Source organism: Herpailurus yagouaroundi, unplaced genomic scaffold (assembly GCF_014898765.1).
Source record: "Herpailurus yagouaroundi ecotype Mexico unplaced genomic scaffold, PumYag 100, whole genome shotgun sequence".
Lineage (NCBI taxonomy): Eukaryota > Metazoa > Chordata > Mammalia > Carnivora > Felidae > Herpailurus > Herpailurus yagouaroundi.
The window spans coordinates 85,233,756-85,261,003 of NW_024412391.1; the positions used below are offsets into that span (position 1 = coordinate 85,233,756).

At 40.8% G+C, this 27,248-nt stretch overlaps 1 protein-coding gene across 3 annotated transcripts in view; it reads left to right on the forward strand.

Moving 5' to 3' along the window:
• The first annotated feature begins 154 nt into the window (after window positions 1-154).
• The window catches only part of STARD3NL (STARD3 N-terminal like), a 56,711-nt gene continuing 29,617 nt past the window's right edge, over window positions 155-27,248 (forward strand). The window contains exons 1-2 of one of the 3 annotated variants that reach the window (XM_040472994.1): window positions 155-364; window positions 9,106-9,370. The gene's annotated coding sequence lies outside the window, so the exon portion shown is untranslated. The remainder of the gene's footprint in view (window positions 365-9,105; window positions 9,371-27,248) is intronic. The other 2 variants (XM_040472993.1, XM_040472992.1) reach the window with 2 other exon arrangements.

Consider the following 27,248-nt stretch of genomic DNA (forward strand, 5'->3'; position numbering starts at 1 on the left):
GCGAGCCCGCCCTCTCCCGCCTTCCGGCGTTGCTTACTGGGCGGCAAATGATCGATAGACCCATTCACCAATCGCTGGCTCTGTTACGGGAGGCAGGCGGGCCCCAGCCCAGTCTTTGGTCCCTCGGGCGAGATGGGCTTCAGCGCGTCGACGTCAGCGTGTTGACGTCACGGGCCCGGTACCAGAGGAGGTCCTGGGGCTGCTGGCTGCGGGCGGTGGGCTGCGCGTCGCCTGCTGGGCTTGGTCCCTCGTCCCCGCCCCGCCAAGCCCCGCCCCTCCGCCCGCTAGGGCCTCCGCGGGCTCAACCGCGGAACCGCTGTCCCCGGGCCAGCCTGGGGCTGCCGGCCCGAAACCACCCGATGAGGTAGGCTGGGTTTCTCGTCACCCTATTTGACAGATTGGAAAACTGAGTCACCCGGGATCAGATGACTTGCCCGGGGCTCAGGGGAGACCCGTGAACGGAGGCCAGAGCCCGGGCGTTCGGGTGTTTGCTGAGCGCTGTGCGGTCCTCCGGGGAGGAGGAGGGGCTAGGCGGGCTGTGTTTATAAAGGATGCAAAAGTGAAGTTGCAGAATGCCGAGCCCCACCTAGCTCCACTGCTTAGGCTGGGATTCGGGGGATGGATACAGGTTGTGAGTCTCCATTCCTTCACCCTGCGGACCCCGAGGAGCCCTCGGTGGGGTCCCGCCCCGTGCTGGCGCCATGGGCCCTCCAGAGTCACCAAGAATGGTGACTGGGGTGATGCGTGGGTTATACAGACAAGGTCGATCATTGACCTTTTTTATTCATTTAAAAAAAAAAAATCTGTGTTTCAAGCAGAACAAAATGGAAAAAGCGCAAGTTATGAGTGTTCTGGCCACAGTTTCATTTCACTGCTTTGCCCACTCATGGTATCCGGCCATATTTTGAAATCTCAGCAGCATGCTTATTTTTGTTTAGGATTTTCTAGAAAGATTTCCCCCCCCCCCCCCTTTTCGTCCAAATACGGGTTAACATTGTGGAACTTTTCCTTTACCATCCCATTACTGCACCAGTTATTCACCATGTCATTTGTCTTCTGTTTCACAGATGGAATCACTGAATTCATCACTTGACTCAGTAATAGTTGGGATAAGTTTAGCAAGGTAACAAAGTAACGGGTCTGATCTCAAATACACTGGAATTAGTTCGGTTTGTTTACCTCACAGTCATTGTTGAGAAGGGTTCTGAAAGATAATTCCCATCTATATACCATCTACTCATCCACCTTCTCTTTCTAAAAGCAGGATCTCGAAAAACAAAACTTACAGTACCTTTGCTTTATGTATGGATTCATGCTTGTAAAGTGAAAAAGTGTACTGTACAACATATGCATATGTATATATTTTGTATTTTCATAAAAATGGACTTTTCCTTATGTTCACAGAAGGATGGCAGTTTTAATCATCGGAGTTTATTCTTTGAACAAGTTCATCAGATGAATACATCTGATCCTACATCATCTCTGTGCCACATTTTGGTTTAAGATGTTGGGGGATTGAGTGCTGAAGAATTTAGGTCAGATTCCTGCCCTCACGGGCCTTCCATTTTGGTGGAGAAATGATAAACATGTAAACAAAAAAGACAATTCTAGATAATGATAAATGCCAGAAAAAATACTGCAAGATAAGGGGGTAGGGTGTGACTGGGATGTGGGGGGGTGGAGGGAAATTTAGATATGGTGGACGCAGAAGACTTCCTTGAGGAATTGACAGTTTGGCGAGACCTGAGTGTGTGGAATGAGGCAGCATGGGAAGATCTGGTGGACGTTTCCAGGCAGACATAATAGGGCAAAGGAACTAAAGAAAAAATGGGCTTAGCATGTTACAGGGGTAGAAGAGGAGCCGTGTGGAGTGCAGTAAACCTAGGAGACAGTGAGGTGGGGTGGGGCAAATGAGGTGGGCAGGAGCCACAGGCAGGATCATCTGAACCCTGAGTAAGGATTGCAGACAGGCAAAGGAAGTAGGGCTTGTGTATTGCCAAGACCCGCTATTTAGTGAGACTCATAGACTGTAGCCAGCTCTCTGCTTTATTTCGGTTATGAAGTCATTGCAGTAATTCATTATGGTTTGTTTTGTTTTGTGTTGTTTCACCAGTAGTCCTCTCTCTCGCTGAAAATCTGTCCTCTTCCCTGTATCCCATGCTGTTGTGTTCCTGGTTGTCATTATGACGTGCAGGACTCTAAGCCTCTGCTGCTTATCATCAGCTCCCTGCTTTTATCCTTCCTTCCTATGAGTCCTCCAGTATTTATGTGCTCACCCTTTGCAAAGGACTGGCACTCAATCCCTGCCATTCTCCATGCTGAGTTTTAGGAAACTGTGTTGTCAAGTGGATTACCGTTTGCCATCAGGACTTTCATCACTGGCCAGGGACTTAACGTCCACCTTTATTTAGTGCCTATAATGTGCCAGGTGCATTACGTACATTCTAACCCTTCCAGCATATTGCAGAGGTAAATATTATCCCTTCTTGAGCAAAAAGGAAGTGTGCACTGAAGGCCATCCAGCTAGTACTGAGTGAGCGTAGATTTGGGCACTCCAGTAGGCCTGCCCACAGAGCCTCTTCCGTGCCACTCCGCCTCACTGCTTCCCTGGATATGAAGCAGCAGCTATACATCTCCACTATCTGAAATTAAATTTTTTGAAATGGCATTTCAGAGGTCATGATTCAACCCTCTCAGTTTAGAGGTGGGCCTGTGGAGGGCCATAGATGTTCAGTGATTTTCAAGACTTAACTGCCACCAAATTCTCTCACCTTCCTGATTCGCAGCCTAATTGTTTTTCTGTTATACTACATAAGATTTCTGCATATATGAAAATACAGTATTTCAACATGACGGGCTTATTGTCCAAAACTCGTACAAGGTAGTAATGCTCCTTAGGCTAAAATAATCCATTGTTTTCTTTCCCTTTTCTTAGCGGCGAGCAGGTGCAAACTCGCTGGACGAATCTTTGCTTTTAGTTAGAAGAAAGACAGTGGTTTCAAAATGACTTTAAAATTTAAGGTTTAATTTCACCTGTCTCTGAAAGGGAACTTAAAGCTTGTTACTGGTTTCCCAGCTTTAATGTTGTGTTTAACAGTATGGGAACATTGCCTAGAGTGGCTGCCTCATAGTTTCTGTTAGCAAGTGGAGTTTCTTCCTAGACTGGAGGAAGCCCTTGGGTTAGCTCAGGGATATAACTTCTCTTTCTTGGTAATTATCATTTGTAAAAAATAAAGAAGAATCAGTTTGTGAATTCTATGGTTCAAAAATGTTCCTACAGTTTAAAAAATACCCATTATTTATTTCCAGGCTTTGCTTCTCAGTTATGATTGGGATATGGTAGGTGAATAATAGTAAACTCGCAAATAGTTAAGTTCACATTCTTGTGGCTTTTTGACTCTCCTCTAGCTCAATAGAGATCGCCTTTCATCAGTCAAATTAGAATTATGTTAATGGAATTGCCTTCTTTCTTACATGTGGAAACTACTTAAATTTAGGCAAAAGAGAGCTTTTGCTCTTTAAGCCATTTGCTGGGTATTTTGACCGAGTATCTCCATCCTTCAAGATTGTTGGTGCCACTGATGTCCATGTTCTGGAGATCTGGGCTGTCATGACTTGGCCTCAGACTGTAGTGCCACCCTTCCACCATGAGCCCACTGCCCCAACTGGACTCCTGGCCTTTCCAACTTTGGTGTCTTTGCTCGTGCTCTGCCTGGAATGCCTTCTAGATGGACAGATCCAGCCAAAACTCTGCCCATCCCTCTGTGTCCATCTGTGCTGCTTATTTAACGAGATATTTCCTGTGTCTTTAATGGAAACCTCTTTCCCAGCCCCTCTGGGAGTATTTCTCTGACAGTTTACCAATCCTGGTATCTTTGGTAATACATTCTTTTATACATGGGTGTTAAATATATATTTCTTTGAGCTTAAAAGATACTTATCAATTCATGTTACACATGCAGTTTTTTGTAGATTGTAGAGACCTTTGGTTTTGTTTACACGTTTACGATTTCATCTTTGAGAGAAGCACCATTCTGCTTTTCTTGTCTCTGCTTCAACAGAACCTCTTTCCTGTTTCAGTTAAGGGTCTGACTTACCAAGGGATCCTGTGAGAGGAACTCAGATCTTTGGGTTGTGAATATTTAAGGCACACTGTCCCCCCAGAAAATCATTCTCTGTGTTTATGGTGTTGGAAAAAGTAAAAGCAACTCCACTTGTTAATATTAAAATGAGAAAGGGCCAGAGAGGCCAGCCTGGGGCACCTGTGGTGCTGGGCTGAGAAGCCTAGTTTGTACTCCTGGTTCGCAACAGCCACGTGTCCTGGGTTCTGATGCCCGGCATCAGAAATCCTGGCAGCCACTTATGAGCCTATCAGCGGAGCTTTGGAGCAGAGTTTTGGAATGATTTCAATAAATAGCATTCAAAATACATTGGAAAAAGAGATGACCAAATTAATTAATGTGGGGCATTTTGATTAATTGTTTTGTCAGTTATAGTTCATTAAAGATGGAATATTCTTGGCTCATTCAATATCATATATTGAAACTCCAGACATGTGTGTAGACTTGCTTCATTTTGGTTAACAAATACCCAGATCCCATACTTTTATATGATGATATTTGTAAATCATGAATTGAGCAAACAAATGTAATGCCCAACATGTGGCCAGGCATTTCCCTGCCTGCGAAGAATATAGACAGGTCTTCTGGGAGCTTTTGGTATAGTACTGAGAAAAAGACATGTAAGCAATATGTGAAATGTATATGAAAGATTTGAGGTGCCATTAAAGATATGTGGCATGTATGTTATCCAATTGGATTCAGAAGGTTTCTTTGAGGAAGTGGTACTTAAGCTTCCTTGAACAATGAATAGGCTTATTATTGCTGTTGTTGAAGTGCTTGGAAGAAAAGGCTCTCCAGGAAGAGGGAGCATGAAGGAAAAGGCATAGATGGTGAAACCTCCTCCTGTACAGGGAACTTAAAATAGGTCTGTGTGGCTAGAGCCCTGGGTGTGAGAGAAAAGGAGTTTTGAATAGAGGGATGAAATGGTTCATTAAGGTTTTCGTTTTTAAAAAACTAGCATGAAACCAGCATGGAGGATGTTTTGTAGATGAGCGAGTCTGAATTACTCGAGTAATGTGAATGAGTGGTGATTGGGAAAACCGTGGAAAAGTCCAATAAGAGATATTAGGGGAATGACATGGTCATCAATCAGTTTGGAAAATGGAGCTCACAGCGGAATCAAATTTAACATATTGTCTTCATAATAAATGCTGTACACAAGATCTTATGGGTTATTATTGGTTCATTTTTCCTACCTGAGACATTTTTGAAATATTTACAGGTAGTGTATGTTATACATCAATATATGTATGTTTAAGTCTTTCTTATAATTTTCTTTTTGACTTTGTAATTGCTTGTCTCTTATTAAATTATTTGAGAGGAAATAATAGAGCTGGTTTCAAACCTTTTTTGAGCTTTTCAAACCTTGTGAGCTTATGGAGATCCTACTACTTTGGTGATATCCTCTGCCTCTGTAACACGCTCTGAGCCCATTCTTACTTATTACGAGGTTGTGATTCTGTTTTCTGGCTGTATTAGCCTGTGGTTGCATTGAGTCTTATAAATTAGTGGTGTGTGTGTGTGTGTTTTGTTTTCTGAAGCACAGGTGAGTCTGACATGCTGATATCTTGAATTTCCTATGTGACCACCTAAGAAGTCTGATGAAGAAAGAAAAGGGTACTGTTTTGTTTTTTTTTTAATCCAGGCATCAAAATTTTGCCATTGACTTTCTTTATATACCATGTGCACCAAGCAGACCTTCATCCATGATAAAGATTAATAATTATTTTAGGAACTGTGTGCCATCTTTGTATATCAAAGTATAGGAGAAAGAGCCCAAATGTCTGTCGACTGATGAATGGATAAAGATGTGGTGTGTGTATGTATATATATATATGTATATATATATATATATACATACACACACACACACACACACACACACACACACAATGGAATATTACTCAGCCATTAAAAAGAGTGAAATCTTGCCATTTGTAATGACGTGTGTGGAGCTAGAGAGTATTATGCTAAGCAAAATAAGTCAGAGAAAGACAAATGCGTTATGATTTCACTCATGTGTGGAATTTAAGAAACAAAACAGATGAACATATGGGAAGGAAAAATAAGGGAAGGAAGCAAACCAGAAGAGACTATAGAGAGCAAACTGAGGGTTGATGGGGGATGGTCTAAATGGGTGAAGGGTATTAAGGAGGACACTTAATGATGAGCATTAGGTGTTGTATGTAAGTGATGAATCACTGAATTCTACCCCTGAAACTAATATTATACTATATGTGTAATAACTAGAATTTAAATAAAATAAAAATTTGAAGCAAAAAAAAAAAAAAAAGAAGGGAACTTACTAATAGTAATGTTACTTTTTTTTTTAAGTTTTTTTTTTTTCAACGTTTATTTACTTTTGGGACAGAGAGAGAGACAGAGCATGAACGGGGGAGGGGCAGAGAGAGAGGGAGACACAGAATCGGAAACAGGCTCCAGGCTCTGAGCCATCAGCCCAGAGCCTGACGCGGGGCTCGAACCCACGGACCGCGAGATCGTGACCTGGCTGAAGTCGGACGCTTAACCGACTGCGCCACCCAGGCGCCCCAATAGTAATGTTACTTAACACAAATAAGGAAACTGAAATTTGGAGAAATTAAGTGACTTGTCCAAACCCATACCACTAGCAAGGACTTCCAAATAAGAAATAAGGGGGCATCTGGGTGGCTCAATCAGTTAAGTGTCCATCTCTTGATTTTGGCTCAGGTCATGATCTCACAGTTCCTGAGATTGAGTCCCACATCAGGCTCTGTGCTGACATCTCACCTGCTCACATGCACATGCTCTCACTCTCTCTCTCAAAATACATAAATAAACTTTAAAAAATAATGAAAAATTTAAAAATTTAAAAAACTTAAAAAATAAAAAAATAATAAAAAATAAAAATGTTCATTTTTATAATCAGGATTTTCTCAGCAAAAAATAAGTTTTCTGGACAGAATAAGAAATATGTCTGATTATAAAAACAAACAAAAACAAGTGTAGGAGATAACATGTAACTTTTGCCTGTTGGGTGAAGATGTGAATGGCACTTCCTCTTACTGACTTGCTCTGGTTTGTGAATTAGGAAATTGGCCTTGGATACCTCCAGGGGCAGTTGATGTTTTATCTCCCCTGGCATTACGCTTAGTGTGCCACTTTTGCCAGCTATGGAGCCCCTGCAGGAGCAGTGAGTACAGGATGGGACACTTGTGGGAACCCTTCTCTCTCCTCTTCCATGGAAGGAGTCTTGTGCTTTTGAATGAGGAGAAACCCAGTTCGCCCCTGGATAGCCACCTTAGCTTTGCTGTCTCCTCATCAGCTGGCTACTTGAGTTTAGCTTCTGTCTTCCTGTATAGAGAATATGTTTGGGGAGGCCTATGGAGAATGTGCCATGAACACATTCTTAGTTCTAGTCATTGAGATGAAGACAGGTAGTCGCTAAAAGAAGTGAACTCTTGGGACGCCTGGGTGGCTCAGTTGGTTAAGCATCCAGCTTCGGCTCAGGTCATGAACTCATGGTTTGTGGGTTCAAGCCCCGCGTCTGGCTCTGTGCTGACAGCTCAGAGCCTGGAACCTGCTTCAGATTCCATGTCTCCCTCTCTGTCTGCCCCTCCCCTGTTCACGCTTTGTCTCTCTCAAAAATAAATAAACATTAAAAAAATTTTTTAAAAGAAAAAAAGTGAACTCTTGTAGCCACTTTCCTGTGACTCCTGGCAGATCAGTGAACTCCCTGCCTTGGGATGGTACTGATTTTCACATCTAGATCAATAAGACCATAGTTCTGTCCTGAGAACTGAAAGCTTCTATTTGAATACTGCTTGCAGTAAGTACTGATGCAGAGAGGTCTTCTTTCCAATGCATTGCTAAATATTTCAAGTTTCTTAATTGAGGGACTTTGTCGGTTCACGACTTCCTCAGGAGCTTCCTGGGTGTAATCTGAAACTGGCCCCTATATGTGTAAGGCAGGGAGAGAGCAAAGAAAGAAGAAAGAGGCAGACCACTTCACATTGGTAGTGGTGTTTTCAGGAGCAAAGGAGCTTAACTTACAAGGCTGTCTTGAGCACCTGCAAGACAGTGGCTTCTCTCACCCACCCTCCAGGGTCTGCAAAGTTGATGTAGAGGCCCTGAGTGAGTTCAGTCAGTCATATAGCCAGTCCAGATAGCCTCGGCACCACGTTTCTGTTTCAAGGCTATATCTTAGGAGCAGCTTCTGGGAGGGGGGAAGGCAAGCAGAGTACACATGCCAAGGCCGGGGAAGGGGGCAACGAGCCTCCGACTGGCCAGGTCTGGCTCACAGGTTGACTGGCGGTCACATCTTCATCTCCAGCAGATGTCATCTGTCTAGATAGTAATGTGACTGTTGACGCCATCGTTGCTAAAGCTGGAGGCGCATCTCTAAGAGGAAGCTTGAAATATTCATGAGAATGTGAGGCACTAAGGAGCAGCATGGTTCTCTGAATTACCATATACGAATGGTTGACAGTACTAATGAAGTCCAAATTGGGAAAAATAGTGGTAACTCCATAATAACCACCACGTATTTTATTACTGATCTCTTGTGATTTTTAAAGAAAGCTAGATGTTCTGGAAAATGGTGGGTAGTCAGCAACCAGAGAAAGCGGTGTTACACCTGTGGAAATGACTCCGTGTGACTCGTGAAGGAAAATGGGATTATGTATAGCTTCTGTGACCTAGAAGATTAAAATAAAGCTGTTTGTAGAGGAGCCGTGTAAGAAATATTTGAGTATAGAAGTTAGAGCTCAAGCTGAGAGAGGGAGAAAAGCTGTAATATCTGAGCACCAGAAGAGACCTATTGGAGGAGAATCAGAATTTGGAGAGAGACTGTGGAAGGTAGCTGTAGAGACCCATGTTGTTCCACTCATTCGGGGCCCAGATAGCAGTTTCTGAAAAAGACGAGACAAGTGAAAGAATGTTCTTGTTCGCTAGAGCCCAACTTGAGACAGATTTTTTTTTTTTTTTTTTTTTTTTTTTGGAACAGTGGTAAGATGTAGCCGTAACATGCCAGCCATCTGACTCAGCCAGTGCTGGTGACATAACTGGCTACCAAGGTGTCAATCCCTGCAGAGGTACTGAGCTAACAGCATGAACTACCCAACAAGACTGGCTACTCCGTGGCATGCTGCCATTTTGCCAACCTGTGATCTGTGGAAGAACAAATATACGTTGTCAAGTCCTTGACAGTCTCCAGCTGGCTCATCTTCCCCCAGACCCGGCACCACCCAGGGGCATGGTTATTGTCAAGGGTACATTGATTTCCTTCCTTTCTTGCTCCTCAGTCATTCCCTTCTGTTATCTATCTATCTGTCTCCTCAACTAGATGGAGATTCTGCTAAGAGCATGGGAACTCTTGCATTGCCCTTTGAATCCTTTTAAATGTTCTTGGTATTTTACATTTTGTAGGTGGTCAGTGCTTATTATTTAACAACATGGGCACTTTCAGTGGACTTAAAGAGGGCCCCCCCCTTAATTATTTTCTATTCTACAAATAAAGGCACTTTGTTTTTTCTCCATCTTTTATGGAAAGAAGAGAGAATATTCAAATTTCTGTTCTCTTGCATGGTTTTAACTTCCATCTGTATGCTATCAACTCTCAGATTTCTGTATCTAGCTCAGACCTCTACTCTGACTCCTGACTTAACGTACTTTACTATTTACTTTAATAATGATCACTGTCAGTGTGGATATTAATACGTATCTCATACTTTACGTGTCCAAACTAAACTGATGTTCTTCCTCAAAGTTGCCCTGAGACTATCTTCTCCATTGCAGCAAATAGCAACTCCATCCTTCCATTTCTCCAGGCTATAATTCTGAAAGTTCTCCTTTCATCCTTCCTTTATCCTCCCTGCCGCTCCCCCGCCCCATATCCAGTCCATCAACAAATGCTTTTGGCTCTGTAGTTAGAACCAATCGATTCTTACCGCCCCCACTGCTACCACTGTAGTCTCCCAAGTCAATGTGTCACCTCTTGCCTGAATCGTTGCCATAACCCGCGAATTGGTCTTCCTGCTTCTGTGGTTCAGTTAGAGAGCCTCTTAAAGCTTCAGTTGAATCAGGTTTCTCGCCTAGTGAAAACTTTCCAGTCTTCCTATCTCATCAAAGTCTTTACAGTGGCCTGTAAGATCCTCTGCCCCTTCTTCTCTCTTACCCTCTCATGTTGGTCTCCAGCTCTGTTACTTAGCTCCGGCAAAGCTGAAAGCCATTGACCTGTCTGGACGCCTACGCGGCCAACTTCATCCCACCTCGGGATGTTACCCTTATCCTTCCCTCTACCTGCCTTGCTCTCTGCTGGTCTTTGCTCCACCTTCTCAGGGAAGTCATCCTGACCACTCCCAGTTTAAAATTACAATGCTTTTTTGTTTATCTTCTGTCCCCTTACTTTAGAAAATAAGCTCAGTGCTCAGAGGAAGGCCTGACACGGTTTGGGTGCTCAAGACGTATTTGTGGAGTAAATAAAGTAGACGTGCTATATTCCTGGCAAGCTTTGAATTTTCAGAAATTATCAAGGACAATTTTAAAATTTTGTAGTGCCCATCCAGATTCAGTTTCTCGGTATATGTTTTGGTTTGTCTCATAAAGTACAAGAACATCAGTATGTATTTATCCAGCCATCTTTAAATCTAATATTTCTTTTTTTAAAAAAATTTATTTGGGGGAGGGGCAGAGAGAGGGAGAGAGAGAGAGAATCCCAGAATCCTATGTGGAGCCTCATCCCATGAACCACAAGATCATAACCCAGGCCAAAATCACTTAGAGAATTAAGTTTTTCTATGGGCGCCTTGGTGGCTCAGTCCATTAAGCACCCAACTCTTGATTTCAGCCCAGGTCATGATCTCATGGTTTGTGAGATTGAGCCCTGCATTGGGCTCTGCGCTGACAGCATGGAGCCTGTTTGGGATTCTCTCTCTCTCTCTCTCTCTCTCTCTCTCTTTCAAAAATAAATAAACATAAAAAAAAAATTAAGTTTCTCTAAAAACAGGTGTGGGCTTGGGAGATAAATTAGTGTTAGTAGAGGACTGACTTAAAAACACCATATTTGGGGGCGCCTGGGTGGCTCAGTCAGTTGAGTGGCCGACTTCGGCTCAGGTCATGATCTCGCGGTCCGTGAGTTCGAGCCCCGCGTCGGGCTCTGTGCTGACAGCTCAGAGCCTGGAGCCTGTTTCGGATTCTGTGTCTCCCTCTCTCTGACCCTCCCCTGTTCATGCTCTGTCTCTCTCTGTCTCAAAAATAAATAAACGTTAAAAAAAATTAAAAAAAAACAAAAAAACAAAAACAAAAAACACCATATTTGTTTTCTGCTTTAGTGTTTCCAAGCCATTGGTAATTAATTTCTAAATAAATCTTAGTCTTGAAGCATATTGTTGAAAGGTTAAATCCTGCTTATGTACAGTTACTTTGGTCTGCTGATATTAGCAGGAATCATTGAATGAGACAAGGCCATGAGAAATGACAGGGTTTTAACCGAGAGCCTTGAATGTGTGTGCTTGGGGCAGAAAGTGTAGCAGCGAAGAGTGAGTAGATTTATCAGGATGGAACAAAAGCTTTTATTATATCCCAAGTGAGTAAAGAACAGTAGAAAATATGAGACCCAGAAAATAAATATTTGGAATAAAGCCATGGACATTATATAGAGATATCACTATGGAGCTGGACATTCTAAATTCTTAAAGCGAAGAGAAAGGACAGAAGGAAGTGGTGTGGGAGTGTAGGTACCAGTGTTAGTATAAGAAACCAGCTGCACGGGGGCACCTGGGTGGCTCAGTTGCTTGAGTGTCCGACTCCTCATCTCTGCTCGGGTCATGATCTCACAGTTCTTGAGGTCAAGCCCCAAGCCAGACTGCCCTGACAGTGCAGAGCCTGCTTGGGATTCTCTCTCTCCCTCTGTGCCCCTCCCCTGCTCGCTCACTCTCATTCTCCCTCTCTGAAATAAATAAGCTTTAAAAAAAAAAAAAAGAAAAGAAAAAGAAAGAAATCATCTGCATGAATAAAATGGCACTGAGGCTGAGCCTCAGTGGATGATGCCTTGTAAAATTCTTTCCTGAGGTGTCTGGGAACAGTTTGGGTACAAATCTGTGGAACCGAATGAAGGACAGATTTGGCTTGGAAAAGCTTACAGAAAAGTGATATCTTATGCACATTTTCATTAAAGACCTAAGCAAACTTTAGACCCTGAATTCTCGCTCAGCATGCCCTCCACTGTATCATTTAGGCCTCGTGACAACAACAACAAAAAGGCCATTCTTAGGTATTTGACACGGGCTGAAAGTTCAGACAGAGTGACTCCTGTCTACAGTCACAAGCACTTTAGAAGTCTTCAGCCAGTTTTCATTTGTGTGGGGATAATTTGATAGTTATTATATAATGGGTAAAATGATTTGGGGGTCCTGAGCACTTATAGAGGTTTTCCTTTTAGTCTGTCACTGTGTCTCAAACTGTCATGTACGGAAGAATTATTATGCAAATGTGTACAAAATCGAAGTGCATTCTGCGTTATAGAAAAACTGGTTTAAGCTGTTTTCTAGGATGATTCTGGTTCCTCTGTACTCAAAAAAGGTAGCCCCCACTGTAGCAAAGTCAATTTAATGATTTTTTTGCAATGAAAATTTGCCTGCGCTCTCTTTAATATCTTTATATGCTACATACGCATATGCATACTGTACATACATTACATGTAAATATATTTGTATCATATGTATGTTTATAGATGCTGGATGGGTGGGTAGATAAATAGAGCAACTTTATTACAAAACATCTTTCTGTCCTTAGTTTTTCTGAACTATTTGTAAGTTAAGCTGTGTACTTCACGACACTTAACTACTCAGGACTTCGTCATGCATTTCCTAAGAATAGGGCCATTCTCCTACATAACCAGAATACTAAGCTATAATCAATTCCCCAATTGTCTTCTGTAACTTCTCTTCCTTTTTTTTTTTTTTTTTTTTTTTTAAATTCAATTTCAGTCTAGGCTCATGCATTGCATTTGATGGTTGTGTCTCTTAATGCTTTTTTTAAGTTTGAAGAGTATCCACAGCACTTTTCCTTTTTTCTGTTCTTTATTTTCTTTTTAACCACATTGACTTCTTTGAACAGTCCACAGTACCTGTCTTGGAGAACGTTCCAAATGCTGTGTTTGTCTGGGTGTTTCTTTATGACTGAAATCAGGTGAAACATTTTCGGTGAGGGTGTATCATAACAGATGATTGGTGTTACGTACTTCCTCCTACTTCATGTCAGAAGATATATAATGTCTGCTTATTCCAGTATTGGTGATGCCGCCTCATTACTTGGTACAGATGGTGGCTGCTAGATCTCTTCACTATAAAGGTGTATTATCCCCAATGGAATTATTAAATAATCTGAGGGATAATACTTTGAGACTGTGAAGATCCTATTTCTCAACAGCTTCATAATAATTTTTAGCATTCATTGAAGATTCTGACATGATTCTGTTATTCCAACTAAGGGTTACAGATTATTGATTTTTCTCATTTTATTATCTTTTCTTCCTTTTTAAAAAAATTTTTAATGTTTATTTTTGAGAGAGAGAGAGAGAGAGACAGAGTGCAAGCTGGGAGGGACAGAGAGAGAGGGAGACACAGAATCCCAAGCAGGCTCCAGGCTCTGAGCAGTCAGCATAGAGCCCGATGTGGGGCTTGAACTCATGGACCATGAAATCATGACCTGAGCTGAAGTTGGATGCTTAACTGACTGAGCCACCTAGCTGCCCCTTTTCTTCCTTTTTTTTTTTTTTATCTGATATATTTTTCTGTAAAGTTAATAATGTCATTACTTGTTTTCATGTTCAAGTTGTCCCACATTGGCCAGTGGGAACCCCTCAAGACAGCCAATATAGTTTTTTAATAATGATTATGGTTTTTTTGTGTGTGTCTTCTCTAAGAAATCTTTGCCTACAAATAGGTTGTAAAAATATTCTACTTCACATTCTTAATTTTTGTCTGGTGTTAGGGTTCAAGGTTCGTTTTTGTTTGTTTGTTTGTTTTTCAGTTTTGACGTCTGGTTGTCCCAGCAGCGTTTGTTGAACACAGACTTTCTTTCCACCATTGGATTGCTCTGACATCTTTGTCAAAAGTCAAATGATCAAATAAGTGCAGCTCTATTTCTAGGCTGTCCGTTATGTTCTGTTGATCTATTTGTTGATCTGTATATTAGTACCACACTGTTTTCATTCCTGAAGTATTATAGATGATCTTTAAGTTAGGTAGTAGGAGTCTTCCAATTTTGTTGTTCTTCCTCAAGATTCTTTGGATATTCTCATTTCTTTGCATTTCTGTATACATTTTAGAAATAAGGTATCAATTTCTACCATAAAAACCTTGGTGGGGTTATTATTGGAATTAAGCTGACTCTGTATATCAGTTTGGGAGGAATTAAAATGTTACCACTGAATTCTTCCAATCCATAAATGCTGTATATTTCTCCATTTATTTTCATCTTTATTTCTTCTCTCTGCAATGTGTTACAGTTTTCAGTGTTGGGATCTTGCATATGTTTTGCTAAATTTATTCCTTAAATTTATTGCATATATTTTATTAAATTTATTTTAATGTTTTCAATGCAATTTTACATTTTCTTCTTTCCTTCCCCTCTTCCTTCCTTCCTTTCTTTCTTTTTTCCCCTCCCTCCCTTCCTTCCTTCTTTCTTTTCATCTGTCTCTTTCTCTTTAGTTTCTCCCCACTCTCACTGTCCAGAATGAAGGAATTGGTAAATAGGTGAATCACAACATTGTAAGCAAGCTGTTGCTTTAAAAAAAAATGAGCAAAAATAGTCTTGCTGCAGCATAATAAATGCCACTATAGAGGTCTATGCTGTTCTCTGCTCAGGGGAGAAAGGTGTGGAAGAGTGGGAGGAAGCCAAAGCCTCCCAGAGAAAATGGCGTTCGAGTTAAGGCTTACGGGATGAGTAAGCCAGAGATGTAGGGAGAGGAGCCGTCCAGGTAGAGGGAAAATTACAAGTAGAGGTGCCTGAGAATGTGATTCCTTTAGGGAAGTGCTTGTGATTTTTGGCCTGAAGTGGTTCTGGAGAGGGAGGCAGAAGTAGGCCACGTGTTAGGTTAGGCAAGATTAAGGAGTTTGAGGTCTACCTGAAGGTCCCCGGAAACTATTTAATAAATGATCTCATGAATTTAATTTGCTTCTCTAAAAAATTTACAGGTGTTGGATGAGAATTCTTTTTTATTCAAAAGAAATTTCTTTTCCCTGTGTGCCTTGTCTTTCTTTGCCCATTTTTCTAATTGAATTGTAAGGTCTTCATTGTGTCTTTAATCACGTAAGTTTTACTTCTAATGTGTTTAAGATAGGGAAGCTTTTTATTTTTATGTGTTGAGACCTGTTTCTCTTTATTCTTACAGATTCCTCATCCTGAAATCATGTTATTCACCTGCAGTTTCTTCTACTACATAACCCAGGAGGATGGCTTTGTTTCATTAACTTTTATTTATTTTCTAAGTACTTATTTTTTTGAGAGAGAGAGGAAGACTGTGTGTGCATGTGTGTGCACAAGCAGGGTGGGGGCAGAGAGGGAGGGAGAGAATCCCAAGCAGTCTCTATCCTGGCAGAGTGGTACTCAAACCCACAAACTGTGAGATCATGACCTGAGCCTAAATCAAGAGTCGCTTAACCCACTGGGCCACCCAGGCGCCTGTGTTTCATTAACTTTTAAGTGGAACCCTCAGTATATTTTGATATGTAGGTTTCTTTCTCTATGAGCTAGAATGACTAGTAGTTCTAGTCTCTTGCAGCTGAATTTCGATGGCATCTTTATCATCGGTAGATATTTTTTGCAGAAAAACTTAGGAAAGTTCTGGGCAGATAGTTTATAGGTAATGAGTTTTCCTTGATCTTTAGTAGTTTTATTATTTGCTTAATTGAACTAATATTTGGTACTTGGTCAATTTCCTGTTACAGTTCAGATTGCTGACTTCTCCTGATAAATCAGTAGTGTGGCACACATATGGCCCCTGAAGATAGGCACACAGTCCTCTCCTGTCTGCCCCTGTTCTGTGTCTCCTGATGCTGATTATCAGTTGTCGCTTTTTCTTCGTTTACACTGTTGTCTTTCTTATATCACTAATGTATTTCCTTATGTCTCTTTCAAAACTTGGAGAATAAGAGACTTGAGAGAACCACATTTTAAGGAAAGCGGAAGACAGTAGATATCTAGATGGAGATGAAGAGTCTCACAAAGTTTGAAGTTATGCCAGTCCCCCCCCCAAATTGAAAACCAGTCAAAATGTGCATAATTTCAAAGCTTTTTGGCCCAAATGAATTATAGGTTGTGTTTATGAATGTTTTTGAAATGCAAAGAAACATTTTAATGGGTGAACAGAGATAATCTGCCTTCTTATTAGGTTTAGTTTTTATTTATATGAGTTTTTACTTATTTATGTGATGTTTCAGGAACATTTGAATACAGAAGATCTACTCATGGGAGCAGTCGCGAGGTTTAAAGGAGTCTAATGTACGTTAAGAACTCAGCACTGTGCCTAACTCAGTCTGTGCTACAGAAATGACTCATTTTGCTATTAGGTTAATATGTGGTATATGCAGTGTTATATAATATATAATAAGATGTCAATAGATAGGATTAGTTCATACTTGTGTTGTATTCTTTGTCCCTGTATGTTCTTGGTCAGATAATGTCGGATTATTCTAGCTTTAAGGGTAACCTCACTTTCTTTGTTTCTTTTTGTTAATGTTATGGAACATAACATAACATTTAAAGTTTGTAAAATTTTATTTTTTTCCCCCAATTTTGAAATACCAATCAAACTGTCTGACTCTAGTTCCTTTGCCAGGTAATTCTTTGTCAACTTTTTCACTTTTCCTTTGGGCTCATTCTGGTTGATTCATTCTAGTCAGCCCATCTACATCTTCTTGATGTAATATTTCCAAAGTATTTATGCTTTTCAAACACAATGAATGTGAAGTGTCACTTACTGTTTGAAAAACCACCTCTCCTAATAGTGTTACTTGTATTCCTTTCTTAATCGCCCCCTCTGCAATCTGGATTTGCTTGTTTGCCCATTTCTTAGGCTTATTTATATATCTTAAACTTACAGAAACGTTTACCCATGTACAAAAGTAGGGAGTTTAGTGTAATGAATCACATTATACCCATCCCCCAGCATGGAACATTTATCATTCTCCTTTCAGATTTATTTATTAATTGTGTTCACTGTTTTTCTTTTTTCCTTTTTAATGTTTTTCCCTGTGGGATACTTACAGTTTTTGTAACGTTATAATTTAAATGCCTCTTTTTAAAATTTTATTCTTTATTTAAAAAGGAATTAAAGCACTTTAAGGAAATGAATTTGATGATAAGCACAACTATGACACCTTTCCACTGTTTTTACTGTCATTATTTTTTTAATTATACAACATAATTTATTGTTTTTCAGAGTAAGATGTGTTACTTCTATTGTATGCATTTCTCATCCCTGATATAGGAGAGGAGAAAAATGGATATTTACACTGAATATCAGAGAGTTTGACATGTTCTTATCTAAATGCATCTTTAATAGAACATTTTTAGAGTTCTTTTATAAACATCTCCCTGTGAACATTTTCCTAAGGCCTTACTGTCATTTTAAAAATAGTATTTAAAAATTAAATATATTTATCTCAATAGTTATTTTAGAAAGTACTGCTATGTTATGAGTGTCTATTATGCATTGTGTTTCTGTAGACAGTTCCTAATTGCAAGACTTACTGAATTAGATATTTTTAGTAGTATAGTTTTATGCTAAATGTTGTACGCGTATCAAAATATGCTCAAAATAGTATATAGTCTGTGATTGAAGGGTTACAAAAAGAATTATCTGTCTTTAAAAAACTTTATTATGTTTTCGAATAATCAGCATCCGTATGTATATCTTCAAGATACCAAATAGGATTTTTAAAAAAATAAACTGTCACACCTTCCATTTTGATCATAATCTATCGTTTACTTAGCTTTTACATTTTCTTTGTTTTTAAGATGCATTTGTTATCTCTGTTCTTTCTGGTAAGGCATACATTATTGATACTGAGTGGTAAATCTTAAACCTGATTTCAAATGTATTACACTTCTCAATTTTTAGAAATACAAACATTAGCTATACTTGCTTAGTTAAGAGGATATATGGCAGAATCTTTAGAGCTTAATTATGAATCTTGAGTTTTTGAAGAGTTTGTATACTTACTAAGAACCTCCCTGCTTTTTTTTTTTTTTTTTTGGTTATGAATTAGTAATCATACTCAAATACTTGTAAGCCAGATTTTAAAATAAGCAAATGTACTGTATTAGCATTGCAGAGTCAAGTTCAGTTATTCTATATCTGTTTGGAGCCTGATAACTGTGGTGCTCTTAATAATTCACTTACAGAAAATTATTGATAATTGCATGTAAGCTTACAAAGAGATATTGGAAGAGGGGACGCCTGGGTGGCTCAATTGGTTAAGTGCCAACTTCAACTCAGGTCATAATCTCACAGTTCATGGGTTTGAGCTCCATGTCGGGCTCTGTGCTCATGGCTCAGAGCCTGGAGCCGGCTTCACATTTTGTCTCCTTTTCTCTCTGCCCCTCCCTCACTCATGCTCTGTCTCTCTCTGTCTCTCAAAAATAAATAAACGTTAAAATTTTTTTAAAAAAAATTAAAGAGATATTGGAAGAATACTTCAGTAAAGGCACAGCTTTCTATACTTCTTTTTTAAAATGTCACCTCTTGCATATTATACACAGAATATGCTACTATTTTAAAGATGACTAACCCATCACTAAGGTGGTGTCTGAATGGTATCTCTGGATGTTTCCAGAAAGCAGTGCTTTTGAGGGTCATCAGGAGACAGCTAGACATCCATCTCCCAAACAGCTTCATAGTGGCATCACATTGACTTTGTTAGTGTTATAGTCCAGCCCTCTTTCTTGTTGACCGGGAGACCTGATTTGTCCCCCTCTGTTTACAGAGAGCCCAGTGGAGAGTGGCTCTGCCTCACATGGGTCAACTCACATCTTAAAACCTTCAGTGAACACTGTAAGTGCTGTGTAGACTGAGTTTGTTTCAAGCTGACCAGTCTTACTGTCTCCCTACTCAAACTATGATATTTTAATAAGAAACAGAATGTTTAAAAGGTGGTGGGAAGCATGCAGGGAATTATTAAATTGTTCAGTGACAAAAGGGACTAATGATACCCTTAGCCATTGTGTTAATCAGAGGAATAATCTGACTGCTGGACTGGAGATACTTAAAATCCACCAGGCAAGGCACTCCCTCTTGAAGATGCCGGGTTAGGTACAGCCACCATTCGTTTGTGACACTCCTCTCCCTGTGCTTTCTGGACTGACCCATCTCCTCTCTGAAGGGCGCACATTTCCTCTTCCGCTCCTTACAGCCTAGCTGATGATAAGTCCCGTCAGCACTCTCCTATCTTGGACTGCGAGCCCTTTGGCTTCTTGAGGGACACAGTACATCCGCTCTGATTCATTGTGTGTTAAATGTATAGTTTAACTCTCAGCAGTATTATTTTAATTGTTTCAAAATTCTCCCCCGCTTTCCCCCATTGTAATCCTGATGATATGGGGAAGTCTATAAAAAGCCTTGCAGGGTTTCATACATGCACATAATTTTTTTCTTTCTCTTTTTTAAATATTCCACTCAGTTGTCAAATTAATAGGTATCTACTGGCAAAATTTGACTCCTTGACTCAGGAAAGATTTGTTTTTATTTGAAGTAATACCAAACAGTTGGAGGGTTTTATTTTATTCTCCATAAAAATTTTTCACTATTACTTTGAAATAACGGATCTCCCCCCCTCCCAGATTTCTCTATCTAGCAATCTCCAATTGTTTCTCTCTATCCAGGAATTTCCTCTTGTTTAAACTGCTAACTTGAATATGCTATGCAGGTGTTATAAAATCCAATCCGGTATTCATCTGTTTTGTATCTTAAATTCCACATGTGAGTGAAATCATATGGTATTTGTCTTTCTCTGACTTATTTTGCTTAGCGTGGCACTCTTTAGCTCCATCCACATCGTTGCAAATGGCAAGATTTCATTTTTCTTTAATGGCTATAGAGAACAAACTGAGGGTTGAAGGAGGGGAGGTGGGTGGAGGGATGGGCCAAATGGGTGATGATGGGCATTAAGGAGGGCACTTGTCGGGATGAGCACTGGGTGTTGTATATAAGTGATAAATCACAAAATTTTTCTCCTGAAACCATTATTATGCTATATGTTAGCTAACTAGAATTTAAATAAAAACTTGAAGCAAAAAAATAAAATTCAATCCTATAGCCTAGATTGTAGAAGTATTTTTCTCAACGTTGTATTTTGTTTGGAAAATACGTGGCGTATAAAGTAAGCCAAGACTGTTTGGAAATGTGAACATAATGGTAGTGGGCAGTCTGCTCATAAGTGAAACTTCTTGTAGTGTTTCGTAACGCCAGTTCTCCTGCTCAGGAAGCTGCAGGGTTGTACAATGGTGTCCGCTCCTTAACCTTGCCCCCTGCCAGTCTTTCTCAAGCCACTTTCGTCAGCGTTCTCCCAGGTCTTTACTTTCAGGGTAAGGTTGGCATATGTCACAGCTTCAAGAGCACCAAGAAGTACAGGACGGGGAATCATACTTGTTTCTTCGTTTAGAACATCTTAACCTACAAACAACTTTGAAAGTTTTAAAAAATACAAGCAGCTTCATGAAAGCAAGCATTAAGTAGAAAGCTGTATTTTATGAAAAGTTAATCATTGATTGAATTTGACATGACATTTTTAGGCATGGCAGAACTTTCCTCCCCCCATATTGATAACTTTAAAATATGAAGGCCATGGGGTGCATCAGTGGCTCAGTTGGTTAAGCGTCCAACACTTGATGGCGGCTCAGGTCATGATCTCATGGTTCGTGGGATAGAGCCCCGCGTGGGGCTCTGTGCTGACAGTGTGGGATTCTCTCTCTCCCTCCCTCTCTCTCTCTCTCTCTCTCTCTCTGTCTCTCCCCTACCCAATGCACGTACATGCTCTCTTTCTCAAAATAAGTAAATAAACTTAAAATAAAAAAATAAAATATGAAGATTGCTTTACTATGTTTTTTAATGCCCCAAATTAGCTTTAGCTTCCTTCCCACATCCTCTCTTTCTGTGCATTTTTATTCTTTAAAGTCTCTAGGTTTCTGAGTTACCATGCCTCTTTCTCTTACTGGCAAGGCATGTTTGTAAATGCCAGGTTATCCGCTCAGTATTCCCATTCCCCAGTTCTAGCTGTTTCATCTTGGAACCTGCAGGCTCTAGATAGGACTTTTACCATCATAAACTGGGTCTAACATATGCGCCTTGCAAGAGGATAGCCAGCTCAGTCTGCTACCTGCTCCCACAGAAACCTGGTCTTAGGGTAGAGCGGGCCCAGCTGAGGCAGCCCGGGTCTTTGGGGAAGCTCAAATTCAATGCCTGCATCCAAGGCCCATTTAAACACCTACAGATGTCCCTCCTGTTTCCTCTTGGTAGTGATGGAGAGGCAAGAAGTAAAAGATTTGAGCTTTAATCCTAAAATATATTTTAAAATCTCTTTTAGATGGCCACATCCCTGTAATCCTGTTTCCTCTTAGAGTGATGGAGAGAAAAGAAGTAAAAGATTTGAGCTTTAATCCTAAAATATATCTTAAAATCTCTTTTAGATGGGCACATCCCTGTAATCCATGTAGGCCTCAGATTCTTATTTCTTTTTTTTTTTTTTTTTTCAAGTTTAAGCATACATTTGTTTTACAGGCAAGAATAACTTGGTTAACAAAGATGAAGAAAGCTTCGAAACAACATGATGAGACACAGTCTTCAGGCACTAATATGTCTCTTTGCCTGTGAAACAAGGGAGTGGAAATCGATCAGACTGGCAAACTTAAACCCCTCCGAGCTAGGTCGAAACTGAGGCGGAGTGGAAAGTGCGTATAACGTCTAAAGAGGTCAGCAGCCGTACTGCCGTGGCAAGGAAATGCAGGCCTCCTGATTCTGCTTTTAACTTTTCAAGAGAAGCTGGAAGTCTGGAGTTTTATATGAAACTTCATTATTTAAAATGTTGACAGTTAGTTCAAAATCTTGAGAAACACTGCCAGACCAAGCAAAACATGTTGGTAAGCCAGTTCCGCTCCCTAGGCCTTTGGTTAAGATGACGACCTAAAGTCATTCTGAACTAAATGATTTCAGTGTCTGTTATTCTGTCACTCTCTTGGAGGAGAACATACAGTGTCCTGACCGTAGCCATAAGTAGTAAGAGAAGAAGGCTGGGTGTTGGGGATGAAAGGTGTGGTTTGATGCCCCCAGCTGGTGCCCAGAGGCCCTCTCTAGGAAGGTGCAAGAAACTCTGGGACTTTTGTATGAGGCCAGCAGTGATGACTAGTGCTCAGAGCAGCTGCTGTTTAACGTCTGCAGAGTATCGATTCTGTGCTCAAGCAGATGGAGTTGAAGTTTTGGCTCAGCTTTGCACCCAGCCTGGGGACCAGTGCGGTGGAAGAAACCCAAAGATGTAAGCAATTCTTCTTGGAAGCAGAAAGGATCTCCGTTCTTTTCGTTTTGTTTTTGTTTTTTTTCCACGTGGGAAGGATATCCTCATTTAAGAAGCTACCAGCATAGGTGAGACAGAATTTTTCTCCAATTTTAGTAGCGTGGAGTTAAGGAAAGAGAATTAAGTCCACAAGCGGCATGTTCATGCCATTTGAAGTGGCCCTCAGGTAAATGAACTGCAGGTTTTTGCTAACCACACAATCAGAGCACGCATTGGAAGGATTCATATTCATCAGTTAGCCTGCAGTTGCTAGCCTGAATCACTCCAGAGCTCTCCTGGGTCTCCTTTGTGAAGCTGATGAAAGCAGTCATCCCTTTTTCTGGAAAAAATGCAGAAAGTAAATATGGTTTCTGTTGTGATAGTTCACCTCTGTCGTCTAGTGTGAAAGCATCCACAGACCCTCAGAATGGGTGTGGTGGTGTTCTGTTAAAACCTGATACTCAGAAACAGGTAGCAAGCCACAGTTGACCTCTAGGCTACAGTTTGCCAACCCCTGGTTTAGAGCACTGATAGCTGTGCCAGGCTGGAATATTAACCAGCAAATGTTCACTTGCTTTCTCCTCTCTGAGCAGAGTGTAAATCCCAGCTCTACTGCCTTTGGGCATGGCCTTGAGAGAAGATTTTGGCCGATAGAATATGAGCAGACGTGATATATACAGAGATTTTAAACGTATTTACATGCTCTCGCTTGTCTCGTGTGCTGTTGCCACTTGCTGTGAAAAGCACGTTACCCAGATAGTCCTGGTCTGAGGAGGAAGACAGAGAGCCAACCTGCATCCAACACGATTTGAAGCCAAGTTGTGCTGCCCCTAGAAGCAGAGTTGCCCAGCTGAGCCCCCACGAGATCAGCTGAACTTCAGGCAACCTGTAGACCTGTGAGCTTGAGAACAAATGTAGATCGTGTTATGCCCTTGAACTTTGGAGCGCCTTGTTAATGTAGCATAATGAAGAAATGGCTGGCTAATATTACAGTACAGAGGAGGACAGCGATTCATATGAGATTCACGAAGACGTGAATCTCATTTTCAAAAACTGAAAGAACAAAAAGATTCTCATCTCCTCACGCAAATGCCAGAAAAAGATAAGGGGATGTTTTTCTTTTCTTTTTTTTGTAGTTCTCCACCCTCATCCCCCATATGTTCCCCATGGTTGGAATAAATCTTGCATTGCAGATTTAGGTTCCTGTGTATACAGCTCTTTGGTACTTACCCCCCTCCTTAGAGAAGCTTAGCTTTCCTTAAACCAACCCAAGAGAGGCTCTCAGTACCAAGAACTGAATATTTAGTGCTTCCAAAATTATACCTGGGAGAATATCCAAGCTCTTCCTTGGAAAAAACAGTTGTGGCCTCTCCAGTGCAGAGAATGTGAAAGCCGGCTCTGCGGGTCTCTGTGTGAGGTGGTAGAATTTGCTTAGTTGACATTTGTTTTGTTCTTGCCATGTCCCGTGTACTGGGGTAGTCCTTGGGGCACAGGGATGTGCAAATCAAATTCAAGGCCTTCACGGAACACACTGACTAGCAGGAGAGACAGGCGAGTGGATAATTAAGGCACATTGTGGTAAGCAGTTCCAGAAGTGACATAATATCCACGGCCCTAGGGGGACTTGGAGGAGATGTACTTGACCTGCCTGGGGATTAGAATGTGGAGAGCATTTCAGTGACATCTACTGTAAAGTTTCATACTTGAACCTTTTGAAAGGACAGGGTTAGGATGAAGTCCTGTCATTGTAGAGTAGAAAGGGGCTTTGTGTGGTGTCCTCTTTTACACCTTATAAGGAAGCTCTCTCTCTCTTTCTGCTCACAACAATCTGTGCTTTGGGTAACTATTGCTAAAGGTGTGCAAGTATCTGTAGATTCTAGCTACTTAGCAGTTCTGTGTATGCATCTGAAAGATAACGGAATGATCCTCATTTCTCAGGGAAGGTGTATGCCATTGAATGATGTCAGATTTTAGTTTGAAATAGCCTCAGATTTCTAGGAGTGATGTTTTGCTTTGGGATCCCTTTGTATTCATGAGGAGTGGGCTCAGGGACGGAGGAATGCATGAGCCAGAGAAAAGCGATTTTCTTCCTAAAAACAGCCCTGAGTTTGAATTGTGAATTTGTTGAATCGTCCATGTGGTTTAGTAGATTTAACAGTTTAAATTAATTTTTAGGGGTGCCTGGGTGGCTCAGTCAGTTGAACATCCGACTCTTGATTTCGACTCAGGTCATGATCCCAAGGTCATGGGATCAAGCCCCACATGGGGCTCTGTGCAGAGTGTGAAGCCCGCTTAAGATTCTCTCTCTCTCTCTCTCTCTTTCTCTCTCTCTCTCTCTCTCTCCCCCTCTCCCTCTCCTTGTGCCCCTCTCCTGTGCACCCATGCTCTTGCTCTCTCTCAAAAAAAAAATCATGAAAAAATAAAAAAATGGTTAAATTAATTTTTAAATATACTTGCTAATAGAATAATATTAGATCAGTTTAAAAACTACTTGGGTTCCTTTTTCTTGCTGTAGAATGTGTTGCCACAGAAATATGTCTCTATTTATCCAGGTTCAGATTTAGAGAGCATCTCTGGTATCTTTTTGAATTTTGTGTGTGTTTTATCACAGAAAACATAGTTACATTCCTTTTTACTTACTGTCCCAGAATTAACTGTTAGAAGTCTGGCAGAATAAAGTTAGTGTTTTGCAAGTTTTATTTTAAAAACAACTGGACAGGGGAATATGCCATTGGAATCCCTTCCCTTAGGATGGTGTTGGTCTCATTGAGAAAGAAATTGTGTAGAATACTTTGAACTTTTGGAATTTTGTATTTTATTTTACAAAGCACTGAAGTGGACTCCTACTGAGCTTTTCAGAATGCTCAATAGGCTGTTATCTCCTGTCACCCAGATGTGTGAAAGAGAGGGAAGAGCCCCATAAAGTCCTGGGACATCTGTCTAGGACTCTACCACAATGATGTTTTAATTTAGTCCCTGTGTTGTAGACACAATATGTGCAAAATAGGAAATACAGAAACATGGAAAAGATAAAAGGGGGAAAATATATCACCAGGCAGAGATAATCAGTATTAGCATTTGATATGTTTCATAGGTACATTCTTTTAAAAATTTGGTTTTATTTTACAAAGTTGTGAAAATGCTGTCTGTGCCTGTGTTCCATTTGATGTTGAGATTTTAGTCTAGTTACTATTATAACGTAATCATTTTTCTAAGTTTTGAGTTCCTTATTTAATAGCTATACTGTGGTTATACTATGATTTATCTCATTATTCCCTTTTTGTTAGATATTTAGACTGTTTTCTCATTGGGACTATTATACATATATAATGATAAAGTCTACCTAACAGACACACACACACCATTCATACATGTGTACGTGTACGTAAGCATACAGCATTTTGAATATTTGCAAGTCAGTGCCCCATTGAAATGACTACCCTACATCAGTAAATTATCACTAAGGGAGCACAGCCATGGTAGCTCTACTCAGGCCAAGAAATGGAATTTGACCAAACTTGTGAGCTCTAGTCTCTGTTCCCTCTCTCTTGCTCACGGGTAATCACTAACATCACTAACCCAACCTCTAGTGACATAGATCAGTTTATGTCTTGGCCTGGGGTTACCGGACCAGTAGGTATGAATATCTTAAAGCATCTTAGTTCGTATAACCGAACTGCTTTGGAAAACGTTATGTCGTTTTATCGTATGAAAATGTGGAAGGGACTTTTGTTCCTGGAATATGGGAAGAGAAAGAAATGAGGACCATGTGTAGCGACACTGTTCTGGACTGTGAGTAGGACCGAGCGGGACCATGATGCTTCTGGGAGATGTCAGCAGTCTGTTTTCAACTTCCGTTTTACCCGCCTTGAAAATGCTCTTCCTTATCTGGACATTGCCAGTCACTGTGGCAGAAGGAAAGGAGAACCAGTGCAGGGTTCTTACGTGTGGACAGAAGCGGGTTAAATTGGCCCAGGGAAACGCACATGAGGTCAGTAGAGCCAGGGGTCTAGTGTCCCCCTACTGGGAGAGGTGCTGTAGAAGGAACACAGCAATACCGTCCACCATACTGTTTCATGTTTTTGCCTCCTTCTTGAGGAGGTCAGATCATTTACGTTAGTAATCTTTGACTTTTAGCGTAGAAGCACATCCTAGCCTTGGGGAGAGGGGGGTCTTGGATCTCTAGAGAGAGCTGTAACTTGGGTCATCAGCAGAGGTGTTTGTGTAACGCTGATGAACTTTGGGGGTGTGGGTACTTTTCCAAGAAGGGGCCTGACACATGCTTATTCATTAAAACGTAACGGGGGAAACGCTAAGATCAGTTTATTAGATACTTTTGGTGGAAAGCAGTTCCTCTTCAGGAGACCATGTTTTCTGTGTCTAGTTTTCACATCCTAGTCACACGCTCTCTGGGGAGCTTTCGGGAAATGTTTTCCTGAGTAATGACACACACTTGGAGAGGTTTTCTCCCTGGAAACGCACGGGAACCGGCTTGCTCCAGGTTCTCAGTTACCCCTTCCTCGTGTGGTCAGCATCCTGTCTTCCGTCTTTAGTGCGGCACACTTGCATTCTTCTCTGCTGCCAGTCATGTCTGTACCAG